The sequence below is a fragment of the Bison bison genome, unplaced genomic scaffold (assembly GCF_000754665.1).
Source record: "Bison bison bison isolate TAMUID 2011002044 unplaced genomic scaffold, Bison_UMD1.0 scf7180017864471, whole genome shotgun sequence".
NCBI classification, from domain to species: Eukaryota; Metazoa; Chordata; class Mammalia; order Artiodactyla; family Bovidae; genus Bison; species Bison bison.
The window spans coordinates 5,277,825-5,286,266 of record NW_011495032.1 but is presented as its reverse complement, the minus strand read 5'-3'; the positions used below and the strand labels follow the sequence as shown (position 1 = coordinate 5,286,266).

Genomic DNA, 8,442 nt, shown 5'->3' with positions numbered 1-8,442 from the left:
ATCTGGGTCATGAAGATCTTTTTTGTACAGTTCTTCTGTGTATTCTTGCCATCTCTTCTTAATATCTTCCGCTTCTGTTAGGTCCGTACCATTTCTGTCCTTTATCAAGCCCATCTTTGCATGAAATGTTCCTTTGGTATCTCTGATTTTCTTGAGGAGATCCCTAGTCTTTCCCATTCTGTTGTTTTCCTCTATTTCTTTGCATTGATCGCTGAAGAAGGCTTTCTTATCTCTTCTTGCTATTCTTTGGAACTCTGCATTCAGATGTTTATATCTTTCCTTTTCTCCTTTGCTTTTCGCTTGTCTTCTTTTCACAGCTATTTGTAAGGCCTCCCCAGGCAGCCATTTTGGTTTTTTGCATTTCTTTTCCATGGGAATGGTCTTGATCCCTGTCTCCTGTACAATGTCACGAACCTCATTCCATAGTTCATCAGGCACTCTATCTATCAGATCTAGGCCCTTAAATCTATTTCTCACTTCCACTGTATAATCATAAGGGATTTGATTTAGGTCATACCTAAATGGTGTAGTGGTTTTCCCTACTTTCTTCAATTTAAGTCTGAATTTGGCAATAAGGTGTTCATGGTCTGAACCAGAGTTTAAACCTGTGCCCCCTGCAGTGGAAGTGTGGAGTTTCTTAACCACTGGACAGCAGGGACGTCCTTCTGTGCTCTTTACCTGTTTTGTCCTGATGGTAACAGCTTGCACAGCTATTGTACATACCACAAATAGTATATTGGCAATAATAGGTTGAAGATACAGAACATTTTCATCATCGTCCTTTTATTGCCCTGTGATAGCCACAACCACTTCCCTCCTGTCCTGACTCTTCCTCTGCTCCTGGCAACCAGCAATTTATTCTATTTCTATAATTTTGTCATTTCAAGAATGTTATATAAGTGAAATCATGTAGTTTGTAACCTTTTGGGATTGGCTTCTTTACTCATCATAATTCTCTAGTGATTCATCCAGATTGTTGTATGTACCAGTAATTCCTATTGCTGAGTGTATTCCATCATATAGATGAACCAGTTTGTTTAACTGTTCACCTGTTGAAGGACATCTGCACTGTTTCCACATTTTAATTGTTACCAATAAAGCTGCTGCTAGTCACTCATGTACAGATTTTTCTGTGAATGTTTTCATTTTTCTGGAATGAAAGCCCAGGAGTGCAGTTCTGGGCCATATGGCCATTCCATATTTGGTTTTGTAAGAAATTGCCATGGTGTCTGTACCATTTTACATTCCTACCAGTAATAAAGGAGAGATCCAGTTTCTCCACATCCTTGCCAGAATTTGGTGTTATCACTATTTTTTATTTTAGGCATTCTTATATGTGTGTAGTGGTATCTCATTGTGGTTTTAGGTTTGCATTCCCTAATTATTAATGATGTTGAGCATCTTTTTGTGTGTGTATTTGTGCCACATGTATAATCTCTTCTCTGAATTTTCTGTGTCTTTTGGTTGTGTTTAAATTGGATTTTTTTAGATGTTGAGTTTTGGGAGTTCTTAATATATTCCAGATACTATTCCTTTGTTGGATATGTGGTTTACAAATATTTTCTTCCAATTTTTAGGTTTTTTTTTTTTAATCTTAACAGAGTCTTTCACAAACCATAAAATTTTAATTCTGGTGAAATCCAGTTTTTCCAGTTTTTTCTTTTATGGATTACACTTTTGGTGTCATGTATAATAAATTTTGACCTAGCCCTAGATTCTGAGAATTTTCTCTTTTTTTTAGTAAAAGTTTTATAGTTTTGCATTTTAAAATTCACATAATTTATTTTGAGTTAATTTTTGTATAAAGTATAAGATTTAGATTGAGGTTCTCCTCCCCTCCCCTACCTTGGATGTCTAATTGTTCCAGCACCATTTGTTGAAAAGATATCTTTCCTTTAATGAATTGCTTTTTGCACCTTTGTCTGTAACCTCTTGGGCATATTTATGTGGTCTTTTCTGGGTCCTGTCTTCTGTTGATCTGTGCATCTGTTCCTCCACCAATACTACACAGTCTTGATTATTGTAGCTGTATAATAAATTTTGAAATTGGGTAAACTAATTCTTTCTACTTTATTCTCCTTTTGCAGAATTGTTTAGTTATTTTAGTTCCTTTCTCATTCCATATAAATTTTAGAATAAACTTGTCTATGTCTAGAACTTCCAGAACTATGTTCTAGAACCATAACTATATTGAATAAGAGTGATGAGAGTGTATATATACTTGCCTTGGATTTGTAGAGAATATTGGTCTGTGGCTTTTGTTTTTATAGTGCCTTTGGTTGGTTATCCTGTAACTATTAACTTCATAAAATGAATTAGGAAATGTGCCCTCCTATTCTGTTTTCTAGAAGAGAATGTGTAGAATTCTTCAGTGAAACCTTCTGGGCCTAGAGATTTCTCTTTTGGGAGTATCAAAATTATGGATTTTCCTTAATAGTTTCCTTAAAAGTTCCATTCAGATTATCTATTTCTTATTGGATTAATGGTGGTAGTTGGTGTTTTTCAAGAAATTGGCCCCTTTAACCTATGTTGTGAAATGTGTGTATGTAGATTTGTTCATAGTATTCCCTTATGAAATGTACAGAGTCTTAGCGAATATTTGTTTCATTTCTGATATTGATCATTTAGATCTTCTCTCTTTTTTTGGCCAGTCTTGCACAAGATTTGTCAAATTTTTTGGTCTTTCCAAAGAACTAGCCCTTTTTTCATTGATTTTTTCTTTATTGTCTTTCTGTTTTCAACTTTATTGATTTCTGTCCTCTATTATTTCTTTCCTTCTGCCTATTTTGGGTTGTTTTGCTTTTATTTTTCTAGGTTCCTGAGATGAAAGCTTCTGACTCTTCACCAGGCCCCCTGTGACACTAATATTAACATTTGTGAAGTGGAGCACAGGTTGCTGGATGGCGAGCTGTGGTCAACGGAGGACCACAGAGAAGTTGAAATAGAGATCGTTATTACTCACCCGTCCTGAAGGAAGTACATGGCACTACTCAAGGACCCACATGGGGAGGAGGTCAAGACTGAGTACAGGGAGAGAGTGAGCTGTAAGACCTGGAACACATGGTCTATGGGTGGAATCCCTGGGGTTCCCCAGCTAACACTGGATTGATCAGTTCAAACCAAATATGCAGGGTTCCAGTAAGCTCTGTGGAGGTTTTATCTAAGGATTGTCAAAGGGCAGGCCCTGGAGGCAGGGGAAACTGGTGATCACAAGGGCTGTGGGGGAAGTCTTATCAGGAGCTTGTATTTCTTTGTGATTCAGGGCTGTTATCTAGGGCACATTCTTCCATGAGGGGGCAAGTTTCAGTTTAAGGTCCTCGTGGGGCTACACAGCCAAACAAAATGTTTGCTGGGGCAGCAGTATCACGTAGTAGCTTAGCTAAACTCTCCACAGCGCCCCCGTGGGGAAGGCGGGGGCCTTTTATTACTGTGGAGGTGGGAGTCTGAGCTCTTTACTGACTCCAGGATGCCGAGGAGTCAAGCTGGTGATTATCCAGCTCCCTACTCAGCCTTCTCTAATGTGACCCTGGCGGGGGGGTTGGGGCTCCTCATTAAGGCCTGGGGAGGGTAGAAGTCTAGGCTCCAGCTCTACCTTTGCTAGTGGGGGTTGGGCAGCAGTTTCTTATGTGATTTCTGGCTGGATTAGAGGGCTCCTTTGTCTAAAAGTTTTCTTTCTTGGCTAGGCTGCCCCTTTCCTGGTCCTTTGGCTAGATAGAGAAGACTTGTTCAAGCTTTTTTTTTTTCCTTTTCCTGCACCTGTTTGTGATTCTGGGTTGCTGACTTCTTCAGCTCTGTGTCTGAGATATATGAAAACCCAGGGACCTCTCCACCATGTTCCTTAGGTCTGTAGATCCCTAGCTAATTGTTGCCCTCCCTCCACCTTTCTGATCCTCTTACATTTGTTTTATAGATAATGTTCAGGATTTTTAGTTGTATTTTAATCAGGACATATAGGGAAAGATACATCTACTTCATCTTCCTAGACACAGAAATGAAGAATAGTGCCACTTAAAATTCATCATTAGTTTCTCCGTGAGTTAGACTAGATTCTGAATTCATAACCCAAGTTGTGGCTTTTAAAGTTGAATAAAAACTCAGTGTTCTCCATTCTTTTCAGAAGAGCATTAGTTCTCTTTTGGCTATTTGAAAGTTGTTTCATGTGGTTGAAGCTTACAACCTCCCAAATTCAATAGCAGGATTATTTTCTTCTTAAGAAGCCAAGTGGTAGGGGAATATAGCCAATATTTTGTAATAAGTGGAGTATAACCTTTAAAAAATGTTGTTCTCTTATAACTTATATAGTATTCTATAGCAACTTCTTCAATTAAAAAAAAAAGAAGCCAAGTGGTCAAATACAAGCCAAGTGGTTTGCCATTAAAAGTGAGTTTGTGCTGTGCTATGCTAAGTGGCTTCAGTCATGTCCGACTCTGTGCAACCCTATGGACTGTAGCCCACCAGGCTCCTCTGTCCATGGGATTCTCCAGGCAAGAATACTGGAGTGGGTTGCCATTTCCTCCTCCAGGGGATCTTCCTGACCCAGGGATCGAACCTGTGTCTCCCACATTGCAGGTGGGTTCTGTACCACTAGCCCCACCTGGAAAGCCCAAAACATGAGTTTCGGTAAGGCCAAATCCAACTTTAGCTAGTGCTTAATATAATGTATGTTTTAAAATATTAACTTAGAAACAATTTATTTTAAAAAGCATCCTTCCTGGGATGGGTGATACAAAAAGTAAGTTTTGAATTTATCTTAACAGTATTTTTGGGCTTCCCAGGTGGCCCTAGTGGTAAAGAACTCACCTGTCAATGCAGGTAGAAGAGATATGGGTTTGATCCCTTGGTCAGAAAGATCCCCTAGAGGAGGGCATGGCAACCCACTCCAGTATTCTTGAGTGGAGAATCCCTGGCAAGGGATTCCAGAGGAATCCCAGGCTTTAGAGGAGCCTGGAGTCCGAAGGGTCCCTTAGTCCATAGGGTCACACAGAGTGAGACACAACTACAGTGACTTAGCACATGACAGTATTTTCTGATTATGTGTAACAGTACCTGAAATGTTGCTGCAGTGACACTGATTGTTCTTTAGTAGAGTCTGCCAAATACATTATTTGTGTGTAGGTAGCTCTTGATGGAAGGCATGTGTTCTAGTCTTGTCTCTGCTACTGAATTAGCTGTGTTATTCTAGACTCACATATCCTTTGTTTCCTCATCGGCAAAATAGGGGCAGTTGCACCTGCTTTGCTGATAGGTAATTGAGGATTATTAGTGACATTGTACAGGGGACAGGGAACAAGACCATCCCCAAGAAAAAGAAATGCAAAAAAAGCAAAATGACTGTCTGAGGAGGCCTTACAAATAGCTGTGAAAAGAAGAGAAGTGAAAGGCAAAGGAGAAAAGGAAAGATACACCTATTTAAATGCAGAGGTCCAAAGAATAGCAAGGAGAGATAAGAAAGCCTTCCTCAGTGATCAATGCAAAGAAATAGAGGAAAACAACAGAATGAGAAAGACTAGAGATCTCTTCAAGAAAATTAGAGATACCAAGGGAATATTTCATGCAAAGATTGGCTCAATAAAGGACAGAAATTGTATGGACCTAACAGAAGCAGAAGATATTAAGAAGAGGTGGCAAGAATACACAGAAGAAGTGTACAAAAAAGATCTTCACTGCCGGGGTCCAGCCCCGGTGGATCCAGGGAATTCGAAGAGGACACGGCTTCGGTGATCAGGATATGATAGAATTAAAGATATAAAGAGTGGTTAAATAAGGATAGCTCAGTGAGAAAATTTAGTGAAGAAAAGAGGCTGAATAATTCAGCCAGAAGGTGAGAGAAAGAACGACATGGGGAGACCAAGCTTCGGTGAACAAGGCCCGCACTTTATTTTCCAAAGTAGTTTTTATGCCTTAAGTTATGCATAGAGGATAATGGGGGAAGGGGTAGAGTCATGAAGTAAGCCAGGCTTTCTTCCTGCAAACTTATCATATGCAAAAGTTTAGGTGATTTACATCATCTTCTGGCCCGGAGGCCTGTTAACATTTTAAGACCCTTTCTTCAGAAAACTTATTTTTCTCTAAAGGCGCCACCCTCCAAAAGCATTAAAGTTGCATTCCTATAGGGCAAAGGTGTGGTGGGCTATAACAAGAAAAAGAATTAACTCAAGGGTCCAAGGTTACAAACATTAAAGCTACTACTTACACCAATTATATTAATCAATACACTGCCAGGGACACAGCAGGTAAGGGATATGGAGATTTAGCAGCAAACATTGGCCCAACAAGTGAAAAACCCTTCACCAATACAATTTCTAATCAATCTTTCAACTGCTCAAAGGAATCTGTATTTAGACAGTTTAGAACATCTCATGCCTCTCACAGTTGGGAGGCTCTGAACAATCACATGGCCGGAAAAACCTATTCAGGCAGGCTAGAGGACTTCCAAAGGAGTTTGTAGGTTGAAACACTATCATACCCAGGAACTTTATTGACTGGAGCTGTAAGTTAACTCTTTTTTCAGAGAGAGGTAGTGGGGGACAGCCCCCTGTAAAGTCAGAGGTATAGGTGAGAGCACAAAGCAGAAAGTAGGCAGACTCTGGTTTTGGGGGTAGATGCTTGAGAATTTCCAGGGGGACTCCTGAGGCTTGATCCCGCCTTTTCGTATGCCAAGCCTCCTTCCTCATGACCTTTGCCACGGGCGGAGTTCCTCACGCTGGCTCCTGGCAGTGATAGAATTCCAGTTGAGCTATTCCAGATCCTGAAAGATGATGCTGTGAAAGTGTTGCACTCAATATGCAATATGCCGGGAGATGGGTCCCGGCATCTCCCCCTTTTTTATTTCTTAAAACAGCCAGATGCAGCTCAGTCGCGAGTTTCTGAATGTTCTGCTGAAGAATCCTGACAATACAAGGAAGAATGATTATGAGAAGCAAAATTAAAGCACCAACAGATTAGACAGAATGTTTTTTCCTGAAATGAAGTTAGAGAAAGTGTGAAAAAAGTCATTAGCTGCTCCAGCGGCGGTAAAATCCAGTTGAGAGTGTTCCAGGGTCTGTATTTGATTATGAAGTTTCCCTAAGTCCAGGCCAATGTCAGAGCTGTTCCAAACACCTGAGATATGATTTTTGATTTTTTCCCGTTCATAATCTGTCTCATTCACCTTCAAACATGTCACGCATATCCACCGGTAATCAGTGTGGCAAGACAGAACCATTTTCACTTTTAAAGCCTGTAACTCAGTCCCAATATGCATTATTGCCTCTTCCAAGGCATCTACCCTCATCTCCAACTTTCTATCTATAGCTTCCTGTGTTGCTAGAGTTAGAGAAACATTTTTAGACATGGTATCAACATATTGGGCAGTATGCACTTGTTGAGTCAATGATATTGCTGCCACAGTAACAGAAGTAATTGTGGTTATTAAAGCTGCTATTTCCAGGATAAGCAAGCCCACAAACCGTCGCGATCGCATTAAATCTTGTAGCAGGAAGAAAGCCTGGCTTACTGCATTTCACAACCAAGATAATCATGATGGTGTGATCACTCACACTCACCTAGAGCCAGACATCCTGGAATGTGAAGTCAGGTGGGCCTTAGGAATCATCACTACGAACAAAGCTAGTGGAGGTGATGGAATTCCAATTGAGCTATTTCAAATCCTGGAAGATGATGCTGTGAAACTGCTGTGCTCAATATGCCAGCAAATTTGGAAAACTCACCAGTGGCCACAGGACTGGAAAAGGTCAGTTTTCATTCCAGTCCCAAAGGCAATGCCAAAGAATATTCAAACTACCACACAATTGCACTCATCTCACACTCTAGTAAAGTAATGCTCAAAATTCTCCAAGCCAGGCTTCAGCAGTTCATGAACCGTGAACTTACAGATGTTCAAGCTGGTTTTAGAAAAGGCAGAGGAACCAGAGATCGAATTGCCAACATCCGCTGGATCATTGAAAAAACAAGAGCATTCCAGAAAAACATCTATTTCTGGTTTATTGACTATGCCAAAGCCTTTGACTGTGTTGATCACAATAAACTGTGGAAAATTCTGAAAGAGCTGGGAATACCAGACCACCTGACCTGCCTCTTGAGAAACCTATGTGCAGATCAGGAAGCAACAGTTAGAACGACATGGAACAGCACACTGTTTCCAAATAGGAAAAGGAGTACGTCAAGGCTGAATATTGTCACCCTGCTTATTTAACTTCTATACAGAGTTCATCATGAGAAATGCTGGGCTGGATGAAGGACAAGCTGGAATCAAGATTGCCAGGAAAAATAGCGATACCCTCAGATATCCAGATGACACCACCCTTATGGCAGAAAGTGAAGAACTAAAGAGCCTCTTGATGAAAGTGAAAAAGGAGAGTGAAACAGTTGACTTAAAGCTCAACATTCAGAAAATGAAGATCATGGCATCTGGTCCCATCACTTCATGGGAAATAGATGGGG

At 40.4% G+C, this 8,442-nt stretch overlaps 1 protein-coding gene across 5 annotated transcripts in view; it reads left to right on the top strand.

The window, feature by feature from the left end:
- The window catches only part of LOC105003564 (chromosome unknown open reading frame, human C2orf76), a 105,483-nt gene that overhangs the window by 29,877 nt on the left and 67,164 nt on the right, over positions 1-8,442 (top strand). Inside the window, exon 2 of one of the 5 annotated variants that reach the window (XM_010860789.1) lies at positions 2,815-3,044. The exons of the other annotated variants lie outside the window; for them this stretch is intronic. The gene's annotated coding sequence lies outside the window, so the exon portion shown is untranslated. The remainder of the gene's footprint in view (positions 1-2,814; positions 3,045-8,442) is intronic. 5 annotated transcript variants of the gene reach the window in all.